We start from the raw sequence: 19359 nt of genomic DNA, 5'->3' as shown, positions 1-19359 counted from the left end.
TGCTTGGGATTCTTTTCAGTTACTCGTCATAACCTTGGATCTTTTGTGTGTTTGTGTTCCGGGTGTAATAACCCCTACGTCTTCCGGTTTGCTCGTTTAAAATGAGTCTGACTTTACCTCCCTGTCCTGAGTCTCTCTGCCCTGACTGTGTGATGAGACACATACAGATATGAAAAATATATGTAGGCACATACATTTATACAATATGTTTTTATTTTATTTATAGGCCAATATAAGATACACTACCAGTCAAAAGTTTTGGGTTATTTAGAAATTCCCATTCCATACTTTCAGATTACATTATGTGCTTACATAATTGCAAAAGGGTTTTCCAATGTTTTCTCAGTTAGTTTTTTAAAATGATATCAGAGTAGTAAACAGAATGTGCCTTTGGAACATTGGATGAATGGTTGCTGATAATGAGCAATATAGATATTGCATTAAAGATCAGCCATTTCTTTCTACAACGGTCAAGAACCCTTTTGCAATGCACATAAAATAATCTGAAAACTGCTGCCCTGATTAAAAAAAAACAATGCAACTGATCTCAGCTGGTATTCTGTCTGTAATGGAGTGGAATGGAAATTTCTAATTGACCCACCCCAAACTTTTAACCGGTAGTGTATATGTACATTTTATTACATCATATAAGTATTACACATACGTGTCAGATTTGGGTACCCTAGACTGTCCTAAAAAACACCTGATATAGCATACAGAGTTGGCCCTTATAATGACCAAGACAGATCTAAAACACCTCGTATAAGCCCATAGATCATCACAGAATGTTTAAATCTTAAAATGTTGAAACTTACACGTATGAAAGTAGCAGAAAACCCCTTAGCAATTATAAATCACAATGCGTATAGTACTTTTAGATTAGTAGTAGATTAGAGACCAGACTCTTCTGTGGGTCCTTCCATATGTCTGTTCACCTATTCCCATTACTGTTGTTACTGTTCACTGAGTGTCACAACATTCCTTTATAAAGACACTGAACACAATTGTGCATACTTGTCCCCATAAGATCACTGTTGAATTAAACATGATATTTCCCATATACACAAAGGGCCATGACTTAAATCAGTGATGTGTAAAATTATTGTCCTTTCATTTTTGAATGTGTGTGTGTGTCAGACCAGGTGGTTGTGTAGCTGTTGTGCAGCTGGGCTGTGTGTTGTGTTGTGTAGCTGTGCTGTGTGTTGTGTTAGGTTGTGTAGCTGTTTATATTGCTGTGTTGTGTTGTGCAGTGTTGTGCTGTGCTGTGTTGTGCTGTGTTGTGCTGTGTTTTGCTGTGCTGTGTGTAGCTGTGCTGTGCTGTGTGTAGCTGTTTAAATATAGCTGTGCTGTGTGTTGTGTTGTGTTGTGTTGTGTGTTAGATGAGCAGAGCCCTGAGAGGGAGAACAGAGAGGAGCAGGCCCATCAGAGATGCAGTCAGACCCGAGGCCTTAGACACCCTCACGGGCTGTGGGACAAACATGTTTCTCCCCTCTGGAAAAAGAAAAGAAAAAACAAATGAGGTGATGGATAGAAGAATGACACATGTTGCTAATAGGAGGCAACTATTCCAGTTATGGAGGCAGTCAGTAAGAGAGCAGTGTGAAGTGAAATCTTTAATCAATAACAAAGACAATTGTTTTCAGGTGAACAAACTGACAAACTGCAACAAACCCAGCAAAACTAGTGTCACAGTGATAGTAAAGATGCTATTTTCTCAGCTGTTAAAGTTATGGATGTCATCATGCTTTGCTGAATTACATTTGGAACATAGGGAACAATTTCAGACCACAATAATTACAGTAAATGACAAACAGTCAGTGTTGAATCATCTTTATTTACCTTCATTGCCATTGGCCAAAACCTGAGGCCCCAGTGAGATGCTCATGGAAATCAACAGATCGACGATGCCTCTGATGGTAACCTGGGTAACAGTGCTGTAAACAAGAAGAGAAAGAGGAAATGTTGAAACTCAGAATAGATGTCCTTTTTACAACTTAGGGTCTATTTATGGTAGTTAACAACATCAAACTTTTTTGCGAGCCGAATTACAAAATGCTCAGAAAGTTGCAGACCGAAACAAGGCGCAATTCGATCGAAAAGTAACCACTTTTTTTTTTTTTTTGAACATTATGTTTATTGGATTTTTCAAAATGTACACATCATACACATACACATAACTCTTATCAGGATCTACATATATGCATATGCACAAGTACACACCTATACATATATACACATACACCTATACATATATACACATACACCTATACATATATACACATACATATCCACGTCCATGTCAAGAAAAAGAAAAAAAAGAAAAGCAAAGCAAAAAAAAAAAAAAAAAAAAAAAAACCTGCTTTTTACTTAAAACAATCCTGTAGCATGAATCAGTTACTCGGTAGTCTTCTAGTTGATTTTCAAGGTATTCAGTAAATTGACCCCATAGTTTGTAAAAGCTCTCAATTTTCCCCTTGTTGGCGTATGTTAGCTTTTCCATGGCTATGCAGTTGGAAAGGTTCTTAAACCATAATCCCACTGAAGGTGTCTCAGTGCTCTTCCATGAGGCAGCAATAGAGTGTTTAGCCTGTAATGAACATACATTAATTATCTTTTTATGAGCACCTGACAATCTTATCTCAAGTGGAAAAAGACCAAGGATGAAAATCTTAGGGCATGCAGGAAGTGTCACCGAGGTAATGTCAGACAAAGTCCTTACAACCTTTTCCCAGAATTCTCTAATTTTTGGGCAGTTCCACAGACAATGAAATAGTGTACCCTCTTCTAGGCCACATTTAACACATAGGTCTGAGTTATTCTTATTAAAACGATGCAGAAGGGAAGGAGTTATGTAAGTGCGCATAATCCATTTAAATTGTATCAATTTAAATCTGGTGTTGATAGTCTGTGTTTGAGCTGTTTGGCAAACTGTCTTCCAGTCTACTTCAGAGATTTCCCTGCCCAGGTCACACGACCACTCCAGCCTTTTGCTATTTGAGGATTCTTCAGAAGTATCCACAAACAGTTTATATAGGAGGGACACCTGGCCACGACCATGGAGATGGTCCATTATAGCCCCTTCAAGGATGGATAGAGGGGGTCTACAGGGGGACTGATTTTGTTCTTTTAAAATAAAACTCCTGATTTGCAAGTATTTGAAGAAGTGATTCCTGTGGATATTGTAGGTTCTTTGTAAATCCTCAAAGCTATACATTACATCATTGTCATTGTACATATCCATAATTTTGCTAATCCCTCGATCTGCCCAAGATTTAAAACCAGAATCATTTCTGCCTGGAGGGAATCTGCGGTTACCCCATATTGGGGTAAATCCTGATATATCAGACTCTAAATTTAAATATTTTTGTATTTTGTACCAGACTTTAATGGTCAATTTTTTTAGTGCATCAGAATATAAATACAAATGTAAAGGTAATGAAGATGTAGTGGCAGTTTCTATTCTGACCCAAGGGGTGGTAAAATCCTCCAAGAACCAGAACATGGCAGCTCTAATCTGGGCGGCCCAATAATACCACTGGAAGTTTGGAACTTGGAGTCCCCCTCTATCATAAGGCATATATAGTAAAGAGAGTCTAAGTCTAGGGCGTTTATTATTCCAAATAAAGTTAGTTATTAGTTCTTTCAGTCTAGAAAATAAAGTGGGTGGAGGGTTTAAGGGAATGGACTGAAAAAGATATAAAAATGTTGGCAAAATATTCATTTTAATGATATTGACACGGCCTATTAATGATATGGGAAGGTCAGTCCATCTTTTAACAGAGTCTGTTATAGATGTTAAGACTGGATTATAGTTTTCTGAGACTAGGTCATCTACGCTAGGGGTGACTTTTATTCCCAGATATTTAAAACCATTGGGAGAGTTATGAAACTCAGTTCCCACTATTGGGTTGTTTCTTTCTGTGTCATTCATAAACAGTATATTAGACTTGGTACTATTCACCTTATAGCCTGAGATCCTCCCAAAGGACTCTATTATACTAAGAAGTGTAGGCAGTGATTGGGCCAGATGTTTTAAGAAGAGTATGATGTCGTCCGTGAAGAGGCTGATGCGGTGTTCATAATTTCCTATTGTTACTCCATTAATCAGAGGGTGGGATCTGATGGTTAGTGCCAATGGCTCTATGGATAACACAAATAGAAGGGGCGATAATGGACATCCTTGACGTGTTCCTCTAGACAGACTGAAGGGCTTTGATGCTACAGAGTTAGTCAACACTACCGCACTTGGATGGCTGTATAGTAATTTTACCCATTTAATGATGTTTTCTCCCAATCCAAATTTTGAGAGTACTTCAAATAGATATGACCATTCCACCCTGTCAAAAGCCTTCTCGGCATCCAGGGATAGAATGGCCATATCTGGGCTTCCCCCCTCAGCATAGATAACATTCATCACTCTTCTCAAATTATGAAATGCCTGTCTGCCTTTGACGAATCCATTCTGATCTTCATGTATAAGACCTGGCAGGAACTGTTCCAATCTCCGCGCTATGACTTTAGCTATAAGTTTTGTGTCAGAGTTCAGGAGAGATATAGGTCGGTACGAGTCACATTTAGATGGTGATCTACCAGGCTTTAGGATGTTGGTAATAAGTGCTCCGGAAAGAGAAGGTGGCAGGGAGTTAGTCCCAAAAGCCTCTTTGATCATATCGAAAAAGGGGGGTAGCAGCTTATCTTTAAAGATCTTGTATATATCAATAGGGAGCCCATCTGGGCCTGCTGCTTTCCCTGTCTGCATATGAGCTAAGGCCTTGTACAGCTCATCCAGTTCCAGTGGCCTATCCAGAACCTCTCTGTCTTCTGTGGAGAGAGTAGGGAATGCTAGACCATCAAGAAAATGATTCAATAAGTTTTTGTCTGCTGTAATGTCCGAGCTGTACAATGATTGATAAAATGTTTGAAATGTTTCATTTATTTTCTTGGGGTCTGTTGTAATAATTCTGTTTGAATCTTCTATCTCGTGAATTGTTTTCTCATTCTGTAAAGTTTTAACATGCCAGGCAAGCAATCTTCCAGCTTTTTTCCCCTGATCATAGAATTGCTGTTTTAATCTATTTAAATTACTGAGGGCCTTATTTACTGAAATTTCATTATAGTGAGCTCTGAGTAGAGTTAATTTATGTTCCAGAGCTGGAGTTTTATTAACTATAACCTCATTTTCTAATGCTTTAATTTCTTTTTCTATTTCAAACAGTTTGTTTTTAAGTTCCTTGGATTTGTAGCTAGTATAACTAATTATCTGCCCTCTGATATAAGCCTTAAAGGTGTCCCATCTGATTAAGGATGACGTTTCAGATGTATTGACCTGGAAGAACACATCTATATTTGTGTTGATAAAGTGAATGAATTCTGGATCATGTAGCCATTTGTTATCAAATCTCCAACTAGGGGGTCCGTAGTATTCTTTATGGACCTTGTACTCTAAAAATACTGTGGCGTGGTCAGATAGTATTATACTGCTATAGTAACAATTCTTAAAGGTCTCATCTCATCGTTTTTTCATTAATTTTGCAGTGGTCTGTAGTATTGATGAATGCCCTGTGAGCCGGTTTTGGTGAAAAAAATGCTGTCCTGCGTCTGTTTCATGCTGTTCTAGTTTGGTGGGGAAGGTGGGCGGGGAGGAACGACTGGATTTCGCCTCTAGTCATGAATATTAATGACATGCTAATGAATTCACCTCTGATTGGCTAACAGTACTGTGACGCTTCCTCCAGTGCGTCCTCATCCGATTCTGCCTGTGCTATGCTCCATATTCAACTTTACAGTGCTAAAACTTGGCTAAAACTCGAGTCAAAACTGTTGCACAAAATGTCTTCGGAGATACAACTTCATGTGTTTGATCCTAGTATTCGAGTAGGAAGAAGAACCGCTTCGTGATCGTTTGTCGGTGAACGTTGGTTTAATAGAATGGTAACAATTGCCTGTCAGCTTAAAATTTCTCCTAAAAGAGGTAACGTTAGCAGCTAAACGTTTGTGACAATCGTCATCTTGCTTTCAAGTAATAAACAGTTGGAAACGTTTTAAAATAAAGACCTATTTCTTTACACAGTCAAAAGTCTTCCTAGTAGATATTTTACTTCACAACACAGGTAAGCACCCTAAATTATGTTCAGCCACTGACCTAGCCTGCTAATGCTATTGGAATAGATAGTTATGGTTTGAATTCCATGATACTATCATTGAAAGACCTTGGTCATAGCCCAATATATATATAGATCTAAATGCAAACACACCTACCTAGCTATATTTTGCTGGAATTGTACGAGAATGTCTACAGAAGCAGAGAATGTGTGCTGCAAGACTTCTCCGGTAATGAGAACTATGGCTTTGATAGCCTGACATTGGCAGAGGTTAGCCTACTCAAGTTTTTTTCTGTCACGTATGACAGAAAAAGTAGCCTACTATAGGAATCTTATAGTATTTTGGGACTAAATATTACAGTAATCTTATAGGAATACTATAGTATTTGGACATACTATAGGTACTATAAGACTACTATAGAAAAACTATAGCGGTTACAAGATATTATAGAATTATTAGTAGTACTTCTACAGTATGTCCCAATTATTCCTATAATAATTATTCCTATAAGATTACTATAATATTTTGTCCCAAATACTATAAGATTCCTATACTACTTTTTCGTAAGGGGATTGCTCATGTGGTTAGAAAAATGTTGTCTGTATGACCCTGTACCCAGGATTAGAACCAGTCTGCCTTAGCATAATGTACTCCCTTCAAAATGCACTAAACATTCGACTATGGCCCTCTGTGAGACAGAAGATATGAAAGGTAAGATAAACCTTTAGCTTAAAAGGGACAAAAACTGATGAAACTCCTAAAACAAATGTACAAAACAGGTCAATTTTCAATAAATAACTTTATTATATTTACATACAGCAGTGGTACTCAAAAGTGTGGTCCGCAAGCTCTCAAGTGTTCCACAAGTAGATGTGGTAAAATATAATAGAGGAGTTGTTTGCAATATTGAACCAACTTGTATGTAAATCCAAACAGTTCTGCAACACTGATGTAACCTTTGCCAGTTTAAATCATATGAATCCTCTGACATCATAAGCAAGGTGCAAAGACAATAAGCAAGGTGGTTCAGTGAGAAGGCCTATTGTGTAATATACTGTTGAAGTAGGTCTACTGTTTTTTTTTTTGCTAGGTGGTCCGTGAAACACTGACAAATAGTAATATTGCAGTCTATTAAATAATGCAAACACAAAACAAGAACATCCAAACTATGCACAGAATTAACAATGTCCTCTTTTTGCCAGACGATGCAGACATCTGGCCTACAGATCCTTTGTAAGATGGTGCTGGGATTATTTAGGGAAAAAGGTCTGAGTTGTTGTTTCGGCTTGTATTGTCCTGGGGATCCGAAGGGACAACACACAAAACACATTCGTTGGCTGTGATGATTCTATTACATTGCTCTTTGATTGTGCTGGGCCATAGGTGTTATTGTGCTGGGCCATAGGTGTTATTGTGGAGATGTCGCTTTCATCCTCCTCCTCCTCCTCTTGATCAACCCGAGGTCTTCTAGCTGGCCTTGGATGAAGAGGCTTGATGGCAGTAGAGGTAGCAGGCCCCCATGCCCATGGTGTACCCGAAGTGCTTGTATCAATACTCATACTTTTCATGAAGTATTCTGTTTGGGTACCTAAAGTAAATAAATGTGTATTACTGTCAAGTTACAAGATACTAATAGTACACAGGACATTCACTATCTCACACAAAACTGTACTGGCACAATGGAAACAAACATATTTTAGTGACTGTGGTAAGGTGTATGATGTACTAAGTAGCACACCCACAAGAAGACATTCGGTAATATCAATTCTATCTGTTATGCAATTCATGGGTTTCATCAGGTCCATTTACACAGGTGTATTAATCAAGCACCATGCAGTCTGCATTCATAATCGAGGTGCTTGATTTTATACACCTGTGGAAAGTGACCTGAAGAAACCCATGAATTGACTTTCCCAAAAATTGACGAGCACATAAGAACCTGTATTAGCCTACTAGAAAAAGACTTCTAGAAACTAACTAGCACAACAATAAAAGTTAGATCACAAACCTTTCCTTAACGTGATGACCTAATGTAGGCTAGAAAGCTGTGTAGCCTGACATGAGGATGTGCTCTGGAAGACATACAAAACACTAAGTAAACAGCAAGTAATCAAACAAAACATCATTGCAGGCCTACAGTACAAAGGTCAATGTAATAATGGCAAGACTACATAAATTAGACAGAAGTGTAAATACCTGAGCTCTATAGTGATAGCAACTTATCCTAGTGCACGGGTATTGTGTTTTTGATTTTCCCTGTTTAGACTAGAACAATACCCGTACTTAGTTGAGCATAAGATATTGTTGCTAATATTATTATTTGTGGTTTAACGCTTAGGTTAGAAGATTATAGGTTCAACAAGCTAAATCTCTGGGTAGTGTGGTCAGTTTCTTATGAATGTAGCTACACCAGGCACGTAACTGAAGCATTCCGTTCGCGTTATGTACTGCAACAATTAGCTTCCAATAGGCCTAATCAATGGAAGTAGCTACACCTGGTGTGTTAGTGGCCTGTAGGTATACGTTCGGGAAAATAGACCATTCCTCTAATGGATTTTACCAGAGCCCTTCCTATTAGACATTCTCTGATTTTACACGTCGCGAACAGAACACTTCAGTTACGTGCCTGGTGTAGCTTCCTGTAATATAGGCTAGCCTAAGCCTAGCTTACCCTTTTCATGCATGCTAACGTGAAGAATATGAACATGCTATTTTGTAACAGACGTTAGGTGGAAAAGTTTGTTTGTACTTACAGCCTGTGAGCCTGGTGGTCGATCGTCATGACGGTACAGAGCCAGGTTTTCAGAACATCGATGCAAAAACACTTTCTAACTGTAGGCAGTGAGTGTGGTCGAAATGATTGGAACACAGAACTAATGTTGCACTACTTCGGTGGTGGTGTTCCAACGATAAATCCGAACCATTTCTTCCTCAACTCTTGTTTCTAAGGCAAGACATGCAACATTGATGTGTTATTGCCACAAATAACACTGGCACGATTTTTTTCCGCCATGTTAGCAACTTGCTGTTAGCTCCTAGCTGCAGAGAGACAATCCCCTAGCCGCAAAATCTTCCAGTCTTCCTGTAGGCGGTCACAAGCCAAGGTGGGCGAGGCCATGAATAATCAGTTTCCCTTCCTTGTCATTGGGAAGGGCTCTTTCTGATTTGCTTGTTTTTCCGTGTATTTTCTTTCATTGGCTAATGCGGGCAATGGGGGTAGAGGATCGATCATTTTCACGTGCAGCATGCATATGCAACTTGGAGTGAGCTATAGTATTTCGAAAGTAACAAGTATTAAACGGTTTCTCAGTGAATGAGACCTTTAACCCTAAATAGTGAAGTTCTAGAAATCAAGAAAAAATCTAACCGTGAATAAGTCCTGTGTGTGGTTGAATGACAGGAGAATTCTCTTTTATCAGGGTTATTTTTCCTCCATACATCGCAAAGGCCCAACTCTTCCATAAAGTGTAGAATTACTTTTCTTGTTTGACTGTGAGATAAGTCCTGACCACCCTCACGGTCAATATTGGGGTTTAATGCACAATTGAAGTCTCCTCCCATAATAATTTCCCCTCTTAATGATGCGAGTGATAGACAAATACTGTTATAAAAGTCTGGGTCGTCCTTATTAGGGCCATATATATTAACCAAGTTGAGGTGATGACCAAACAGACTTCCCTGTAAAATTATATACCTGCCCCAGGGGTCTAAACTGGTGGTGTTAATCTGAATGGGAATGGATTTGTGGATTAAAATAGCCACACCTCTTGCATGAGATGAAAAATGAGCTGCGTAGACCTGTCCCTGCCATCTTCTCCTCAGTCTAATAACCTCAGTTGACACCAAGTGTGTTTCCTGAAGGAACACAATTTTAGAATTCAACTTGTTTTAGTTTAACCAGTCCACCCAGGCCACAAACATTCCATGATGATATTTTACATATCTGATTACTCGTCATGTACTAACTTCGAGGATATTCTATCAGGGGGTACCGAGTTGGATAAGAGTTCCTGTGACATTGCTTGTTATTTCAATATGTAGCACAATTGGAAAGCAGGGTAAAAAAAACAAAACTAAAAGACATAAAAAAACATTAATATTGCCAGAACGTGCAAAACATTTAAAAGTTAACATCCAACCTACTGACTGCCTTCTGTACAGTCCAAACTTAACAATTTCCACCTTCCTAGGCTTGTGGCTCCTATATAAGGAGCAAAATTAAACAGTGCCAGCTCACTTTGTACCCATAATCTCTGACTACTAGCTTCAAATGTCTAACAACCCTTATAGAATATTTCTGTATAGTAAATTGTGTGTTATAACCAAAATCGTTCCCATTGGAAAAACTCAAATAGCTCACTCTTATAATAGCTACATAATCGACAGACTATCATATTATACAGGCTAGGATAGCCTATTCAATCAATCAACCGTAAAGTTATTTAGATGTCACAGACTAAATTTACGCTGCTTAAAGTAGCCCTCCTCACCTTGAAATTCAAGGCTCAAGAAGGCCATATCCACTAATCAGGTCCCTCCTGGGGATTGCCACTGTCTATATTCTGCAGGAACGCATCAACTTCTTGAGGGTTCTGAAAAATAATGTCTTTTCCACGGTATTTGACTCGAAGCTTGGCAGGATACTGTAGCCCGTATTGGAATCCCTTGAAGTGTAGCGTCTGTTTCACCACATTGTAGGCTTTTCTCTGGCGTTGCACTTCGGTGGAGAAGTCAGAAAAAAACTTAACCTGTCGGTTGTCGTATAGGACCTTGTTCTTTTTCCGTGCCACGTACATCACCCGCACTTTATCTTTGAAGTTCAAGAACTTTGCTATTAATGGTCTGGGAGCTGACGTGGGGTTTGTTGAACTGAGTGAGTTCGCAGGTATGCGATGCGCTCGCTCGATCCGCACCAGAGTAGGAAAGTTCTCATTCCCAAGGACGTCTGGAAGCCAATTCTCCAAGAAAGTTTCAGCATCGTCACCCTCCACATTTTCTGGAAGACCGATTATGCGTATATTAGAACGATGTTAACGGTTCTCCACGTCATCGTTCTTCTCAGTGAGTAGTTTCACCTTAGTTTCAAGCTCAGTTACTTTAGCTGTGAATTGTGCTAAGTCCTCCGCGTCACTGATACGACTTTCAGCAGTGGTTAGCCTCCCCTTGATAGTTTCTATGTCAGATCTGATGTTAGCTATGCCGTCAATAACTTCTCTGTGTCGTGCCAGACCTTCAGCCCTAAGAGAACTTATGGCTTCGAGAATAGCATCCTGCCGCGTAGTTTCTGCAGTATCTGCTTCCATCATCTCACACATGTCATTATCACTGGTTAGCAAGCTCGATGCTGCTAAGTCGGAGCTAGGCTGTGCTTTGTTGCTAGCCGAAGCTACTCTTGTAACTGATTGCCTGGTGTTTGATGAATTTTCAGGTTTTGTTCTTGCTTTCTTGGCTTTCTCCATTTCCGGGTTTTCTTTTAACTTCGAGCCTTTCCTAATTTAGAACAATATTGTGGACTTTCTAAGGGTATATTTCTTGTTCACTAGTCAGCGATTTGCAGGGTACGTCTGTCTACCTCGTTGCCATAACCGGAAGTTCAGAAAAGTAACCACTTCTGACCTTGAGATTGGAGACAGAGTTTTAGTGAGGAATGTAAGACTACGTGGCAAGCACAAATTAGCAGATAAATGGGAGACTGACATCCACATTGTGGTGAAACGTGCTGGAGACCTCCCAGTCTACACAGTAAAGCCGGAATCCAGAGATGGTCCCACACGAACCTTGCATCGAGATCTCTTGCTCCCTTGTGGCTTCCTCCCTGTGCCAGAGGAAGTAGAAGAGCTGTCCCCAGACCCCAAGCCCACACGGCGAGTCAAGACACGTCAGAGTCAAGTGATTCTTACGTGGGTGTTCCTGACTGTGAGACAGAAGCCACTCAGAGTCAAGTGATTCTGAAGATGAGTTTTTAGCCTCCCCTTTAGCCCCCTTAACTGAGGAACGTCCATGTCACAGTTCTACTCAATTTACATCCTGCTACGACAATCCAACATCTGGGACAGATAGTATTCAAACCCCCGGCGCATCTGTAGGTCACAGACTCGATACTGAACCTGTGCCTCACCGGCCCGAGGTCTGTCTAGAGTCTTCTCCAGCCCTGATTTCTGAGGATACGTTTGGCTCTGTCCCTGTCCCTCGTCAGCTCGAGGATTGTCTGGAGTACACCCCGGTTCAGCCTCCTGAAGTCTGTGAATCACCCCTCAAGCTCTACTGTAACGCGATGTGAATTCCCCAAATCGCGACGCTACCCTCCATGAAGACGCTTTGATGGGCGTTCCCTTCGGTAGATGGGTGGAAGCGGCAGGGCAAGCGGCAGGTAGCCTAGTAAACAACCAAACAAAATGTTTCCCTCCACTATTTTGAAATTACGGAGGGAAAGTCACATCTATAGATTAGTTTGCAAGTTGGGCGGTCATTTCAATCATGAACCGAAGACAGAGAGCCGTTTTTGCAATGCTGCTGTACCTGAGGAGGAGGAGGCGCAAGCATAGGTACTGGGTTCGTCCCTTTCGCCTTGGCCTGGGAACAGCATGGGGAGCACCATCAGCTTGTCATGGAGCTCCGACTGGAAGGTGATATGTTCCAGCAGTATCTCCGACTGGAAGGTGATATGTTCCAGCAGTATCTCTGCCTCTCAGTGGAGCTATTTGATGACCTGTTGTCTCGAGTTGGACCCCAGATCACCAAACAGGACACCCGTTTTCGGAAATCGGTCAGTCCGGCACAGCGGCTCGCTATCTAGAGTAGCGTACTAAACCTAGTATCTATCTATCTATATCTATTTATCTATCTGCCTACGGTAGGATCCTTCATTGATAATTTATTTAATAGGTTTAGTACGCTACTCTGTTCAGTGAACATGAGCATGGTGCTCATTGTGAGATATTTAATGTTTAGCCCATCTAATGTGAACATATTTTCAACTTGTTTCCATATTTTAAAATGTCACATTATGGCAATAAAAATCAATAATATAATATAATAATATTCGTGTGAAGACCTGATTTGACAATTTAGTAACTGTGTTACAAAATGTACATGGCCATTGATCCTATAATGTTTTTCCATAGATATATGGCAACAGGTGATTCATTTGGAACCATAGAGTTCGGCTACAGGGTGGGACACTGCACTGTTGGGCGAGTGGTGCGAGAGATGGCTGCTGCCATCTGGTATGTCCTGGTGCCTGAGTTCATGCCTGCTCCCTCCATGGAAGACTGGCTTGAAATTGCTGACGGGTTCAGATATCGATGGAACTTCCCCAACTGTGTTGGCTCCGTGGATGGGAAGCATGTCGTTATCCAGGCCCCCGACAACTCAGGCTCCATGTATTTTAATTACAAGGGGACCTATTCCATCGTCCTGTTGGCTGTGGTGGATGGCCACTACTTGTTCAGGGTCGTCGACGTCGGTGGGTATGGCAGGGCCAGTGACGGTGGTTCTGGATGGGATCTGCCTGGAGGAGAGCAGCCTGGGGAGGGACAGGCTGGCGTTGTCGGGGCAGGTTTGACACAGTGGGCCTGCTCTGAATGAAGGGGGCCAAGGAGCCCATCACGGCCATGTAGCACCACTGGTGCTGTGACGAGGCCCCAGCACCACTCCTGTGCCTCTCCTTTTCCTTCTTTTTTTCCTTCACGTAAACATCCCTGAGGCTCTTCCACCTACTTCTACACTCTTGCTCTGATATAAAGGGGGGGGGGGGATGCATTTCACATCCATCAGTAATAGAAGGTTTTAATATTTAGCCAGTATACAGGCTAGAAGTGTTAGCCTGCATTATGTTGGCCATCATGCTAAAGGATGACTCCACCTGAGGGCCATGAGAGGATCATAATGCAGAGAGAGATCTTGGTAAGGCTTGGCTACCTCAGAGTTTTCCCCACAGCATTCCACCACAGATCCACTCTTGTTTCCTCAGTTGCTGGTGGCAACATCATGTCACTTGCATATCTAAGATGAAAACAACATGGTACATTTTCATTTGCATACAGAAAATAAAACAATTCCAGCCACATACGTTGTATGGTTGTATCTCAAATGGATTTTTATGAATGGCATCTTCTGACAATTACACACACCTGTATATTTCATTGTGAAAACCAGCTTTCTCCTCTTCGGTAAGCTTCACAGCTGGAAACATGGCCGGCAATTTCTTCAGGTGAGGAATGATGTGTTGGCTTCCCTGGGCACTTGGGTCCAAGCATGACAGGGTCCTCAGAACTGGGTTGTCCAGAGGCAGTTTTGCTTGAAGATAAATGGCACATCTTGTGTAGGCTTGGATGACCTGTTATAATGAAGACACATGCTTGAGTAACACAGAGAGACATATACAGTAAATGGTTAGAGGTTAGTTCAAGACTAAAAGTTTTTTTTTTAATGTGTACAGTTATTTTAAATAAAATCAACAAGTTGCACCATACCTTCATATTGAAAGAATTTGCCACGGGATGATGATTTTTTCCAAGCTTTTGGAGAATGGTTGTGGCCTCATATCCCATAAAAGGCTCTCGTAGATGGGCCTCAGTTGACCTTAATTCAAGACGCTTCATGTTTGGTCCCGACAAGGTCTTCCCCTCTCTGATGAGTTCCTCCGGCTTGACGAAACAGGACAGGAACTCTCGAAGGAGTATTTCTTGCTCATCATGCAGTCTGTGGATCTTCGGCTCCTTGCATTGAAACAGCAGGGTGTATTCTTTTAGCATGGGAAGAAGAGACACATAAAATTGTAGCTCGAGTAGTGTTCTCTTCTCTTAAAAAAAAACACCTGGCACAGCACAGAACAGCAAAAGTTTAAAACAATTAGTATAATAATTGTAATAAATTACAATTAATGTAATTCTTGACAAAGCAACTAGCAAAAATAGTGACAATAAGTATATTTATCATATTTAGTAACCATCTACTTTACAAATATCTACTCTTTGAGCTTTGCCTCTTCTACATAATTAAAGAGTTGAGGATTGTGTGCTGTTTCTCACCTTTTTGTAAATCCAAGATTTTCTCATCTTCCCATCATTTGTGAAGTTTTTGGACCTGATTTGCAACTCCTTCCACAACTCCTTTATGCGGGTCCTGTCTGCTTCTTGTACCCCACGCTTTACAAGAATGCCATCGACTACGTCTTTGTATGTTGCCCTATCTTCCTTGCCCAGGAAGGCAAAGTAAAAGATGACAAATGCATCCCACATGCGCAATATGTCAAGGGCAACATCCAGCACTGACAGCCACCTGTGTGCGATATATCGCTCAGGCCGTGAGGCATAGATTCCAAGGATAATGGAAATTTCTCTGAGGCCATCTCTCATGTCTGCTGACCATCTGTGGTCTGTGTGAAGATCGTAGAGCAAACCTTCTACCCAATGCTCAAATGGAGAGCAGAATTTCTTGCTGGCATTGTGTATATGGTGGCATGAGTCACCATCTATGTCAAGCATGTGAGGGGCACGCCGATCTCTGATAAGTTTCTCCAGCCCTTTTTTGGAGCCTCTCATTACAGCACATGAATCCATAAGAATGGAGACCAAATTATTCCACGGCAGACCCATCTTTTCAAAGACCTTGTCCAGTTTCTTGAAAAGGGATTCAGCATTTACAGACACTACCTCCAGGGGGATTGCTAGATCTATATGCTTTACTTTCTTAGGTACCCGATCATAAAACTCGGGAGGCATTTGGGCCAGCCATCGTCGCCGTGTCGGGCAGGGCCAGGTTAGGGTCATCTGGGGCCCGGGGCAGAGGTGTCCCCGAGGCCCCCCCCCCCCCCATTTTTTTTCAATATATATTACTATTATTATTATTATCAATATACATAAGACAGAGAGAGAGAGGCAATTAAATTATGACAGACATAATGTAAAAATGAAATTTGCATTTATATTGTGGAACCGTATAACCAACATACAATTGTACCAACATACAAAAAACAAGTAGCCTACAAACATGGGGCAATGCACACCAACCATGAAATATTACATTATTACCATCAATTACTTCAACTAAGGCTTGAAAACTGCCAGTGGTACCCAGGTCAGCCTAAAATGTGCAACTCCCGAACTCTGAACTCATGAAACATTGTAGCCTAGAGTTTGGCGCGCACGCACACAGCCACATCATGATGCATTGTAACACGCTGTCTACTGTAACACGCAGCCCTAGTATAGCCAGCCACGACGTCAAATACATTGAAACACGCAGTCTAACGCACACACACAGCCCAACCACATCTAATACAAACAAGGGGGGTGTCGCAGCCGATAACGGTTACGTTGTCAGGGACAGGGGTAATATGCCTAGACGTGGACTTATCCCTATTTTGATCCTCGTTTTGAAAGTGGACAGGTCACCTGCAGGAATGAATGCGATGGTAGGCACACACCCACCTAACTTTCAACGCTTTGATAATATTTGTCCCGGTTAGATTCCTGCATTGGTCAGTTAAAAAGTAGCCTACATACTGTAGTAGGCTAATAACATCCACATGCAATATCTTTATAACAACAACGCCTAAAAACGACCTATTTATTTGGACAACTTTGTATAGCCCTATAAAGGCTAAAGTTACCTAGTTTTGTTCTAGCGAAGGCTACGTTCACGTATGGCTTTAAACAGTGGTAATGCTAGCCTAACGTTTTGACAAGCAATAATCTTGAAATAAGTCCTCTCGCTTTGCTGTCTCCATCCTTTCTGTTTTCGTTGTTTAAAAAACTTGTTATATCCATGATGAGTCTCGAGTTAATGAATTAGCTTATACCATTGTGTGCTGATAGAAAACAACAAGCTAGCCTACAACTTCTGTAGCATGCCTGTGTATCTCTCCTGCTCAAACAAAAGGTGCGCGCGTGCATAGTTCTGCATTAAGTTGATTTTGATAACGTTACAAACTTTACTTTACAGAAAATTGTATAGCCTACTGGCATGCAGTTAATGGAATAGGCTACTGTGCAGAGTTGAGAAGTTATGGTAGCCTAGGCCAATTTGGTGTGAATACACTCACAGGGGAAATTCTCTCTCGTTGTTGAGTAGCCTGGCTGATACGCACAGTGCGTACGGCCATGGTTTTGGCGCGCCTTACTGAGAACGTATGGCTGAAGCTCTCTCTTTTTTCGAGATCCGCTTCCATATTTCCTAATTGTCTCATGCGAAGCCATTGTTGTCTGTGATAGCATGCATTGTTACGGGCAAAGACAGGTGACGATAAGACACTTGTTTTCTTTTTTAAATGTCCCGCGCCGGGGCCCCCTAGTGGCCGGGGCCCGGGGCAGCAGCCCCTTTGCCCAATGCCCAAACGCGGCCCTGGTGTCGGGGAAGACTATGGAGAACCTCGGGCCCCTGGTGTCGGGGAAGACTATGGAGAACCTCGGGGCCCTGGTGTCGGGGAAGACTATGGAGAACCTCGGGGCCTTTTTGGAGGTGAGGCCCTGCTTGCCAGGATACGGTAAGAACCCGGACAAGTTGTTCTTCACCAGGAATGGCACGGAGATGGAACGGGCGGGATTCCATTTCACAAGGGTCTGGAAGGATTTCGGGCTGCCGGAGTAACCGTCGAAAGGTGACATCAGGACAGCAGTGTCAACCTGGGTGAGTTGCCTTTATCAATGGTGGCTATTCTGTAAAAGAGCATACATTTCCAATGATATACATACTTGTTGACATTGGTGAAAATGTTCTCCTACTTACCTACAGACTGACAGGAGCCTGGACCCTGAGAAGAGGACCGAAATCAGCAAAAGCATGTGCCATGACCCAAAGACGGCGTCGAAATGCTATGTGGTCGGGGAGGAGATCACAGCAAAAGAAGCAAGGACCATTCGCCTAGACATCCTCAAGTCTTTGATGGATTCAGTGAAGGTGGCACAGGGAAGACAAGGCAAGTGTTTTAGAATGTAACCATTGCATAGCAATGCAGGCAGAGGTGCCAGGGCCATCACAGGTCCAGGGTCCTACAGAGGGAGAGAGACAGGGGGCTGAGGCACCTGAGGTGGAGGAGGAGGAAGACCAGGGTCCTGCAGAGAGAGACACAGAGGGCTGAGGCACCTGAGGAGGAGCAGATGGAGGAGGAAGTCCAGGGTCCTGCAGAGAGAGACACAGAGGGCTGAGGCACCTGAGGAGGAGCAGATGGAGGAGGAAGTCCAGGGTCCTGCAGAGAGAGACACAGAGGGCTGAGGCACCTGAGGAGGAGGAGGAGGAAGTCCAGGGTCCTGCAGAGGGGGAGGAGGCAAAAGAGACTGAGTAAGAGACTGGTTCATCAGTCAGTCTGTTGGAATCAGGGCCTGGGGAATCTGATGGGGGTTCCCAGTCTGACTCTGAAGGGGGGTCTGAGTCAGGTTCTGATGGGGGGTCTCGGTCTGGAACTGGGTCCACAGTGTCAGAGTCTGGTTCTGATGGAGCTTCTCAGTCAGGTTCAAGTTCAGAGTCAGAATCGTAAGCTTAGGTTAGGTTTTTTTAGTTACTGTTCATTAGTAGTAAGTAGTATTTAGAATTTATTTAAAATGTGTAGTATTTATTTTTTAATTTATATTATGGTTAAAATTGTAATATAAATAAAGTATATTTTGAACCTTACCATATTTTTCTGTCTGCACTGCTGCAGGCCTTTGAAACACATATAAAAGGGGGATGAATCCAAAGACTCCCAACAATAGACTGGCAAATATTCAAAGTTTTACTCATGCTGACCGTCAAATGTACTGATCCTGTCCTTATCAACTCAACAGACAAGAAACTTTTGGAGAAGGCAGTTGGAGGAAGCGCAATCCTGGAATGCCAATTCACCCTCGCCCCAGATGACATCGGACCTCTGGAGATCGAGTGGACTAGACTGTCTAATGCTGGACTACAAGAGGATTCGGTAATCATTGTGTCCGCCGGGGAGATCTACGATAACTACTATGTGCCACTCAAAGACAGGGTCCACTTCATTTCTCCACTTCAGTTAAACTGCTACGACTGACACCCTCAGATTCCGGGACTTACAAGTGCCAAGTGAAGAAGGTCCCTGGTATCCAGAGAATTGCAGTCATCCTCCAGGTGATGCATGCTCCCTCCAAGCCAAGTTGTCACACAAAGGGCACTGCAGAGGTGGGCGGAAAATGTGGTGCTGCACTGCAATGCCCAGGAAGGTGCAATCCCCATCGACTACAACTGGCAGAGAGCCACCGGACCCTACACACTACCATCCTCTGCCCGCTTAGATGCTGTTGCAGG

At 42.1% G+C, this 19359-nt stretch overlaps 1 long non-coding RNA gene across 1 annotated transcript; it reads right to left on the bottom strand.

The window, feature by feature from the left end:
• Positions 1–7609: 7609 nt before the first annotated feature.
• Positions 7610–8923, bottom strand: LOC143102769 (uncharacterized). The gene is made up of 3 exons (XR_012982644.1): positions 8856–8923; positions 8111–8174; positions 7610–7690 (listed from the first exon to the last, which is right to left on the bottom strand). It is a non-coding gene; the product is annotated as an uncharacterized LOC143102769 (long non-coding RNA).
• Between the last annotated feature and the right edge of the window lie 10436 nt (positions 8924–19359).

This window comes from Alosa pseudoharengus, unplaced genomic scaffold (genome assembly GCF_046254945.1).
Source record: "Alosa pseudoharengus isolate Yale_2024_CS ecotype anadromous, Long Island Sound unplaced genomic scaffold, YU_APseudo_1.1 YU_APseudo_1.1_scf_4, whole genome shotgun sequence".
NCBI classification, from domain to species: domain Eukaryota; kingdom Metazoa; phylum Chordata; class Actinopteri; order Clupeiformes; family Clupeidae; genus Alosa; species Alosa pseudoharengus.
This window is presented reverse-complemented; position numbering and strand designations above follow the sequence as displayed.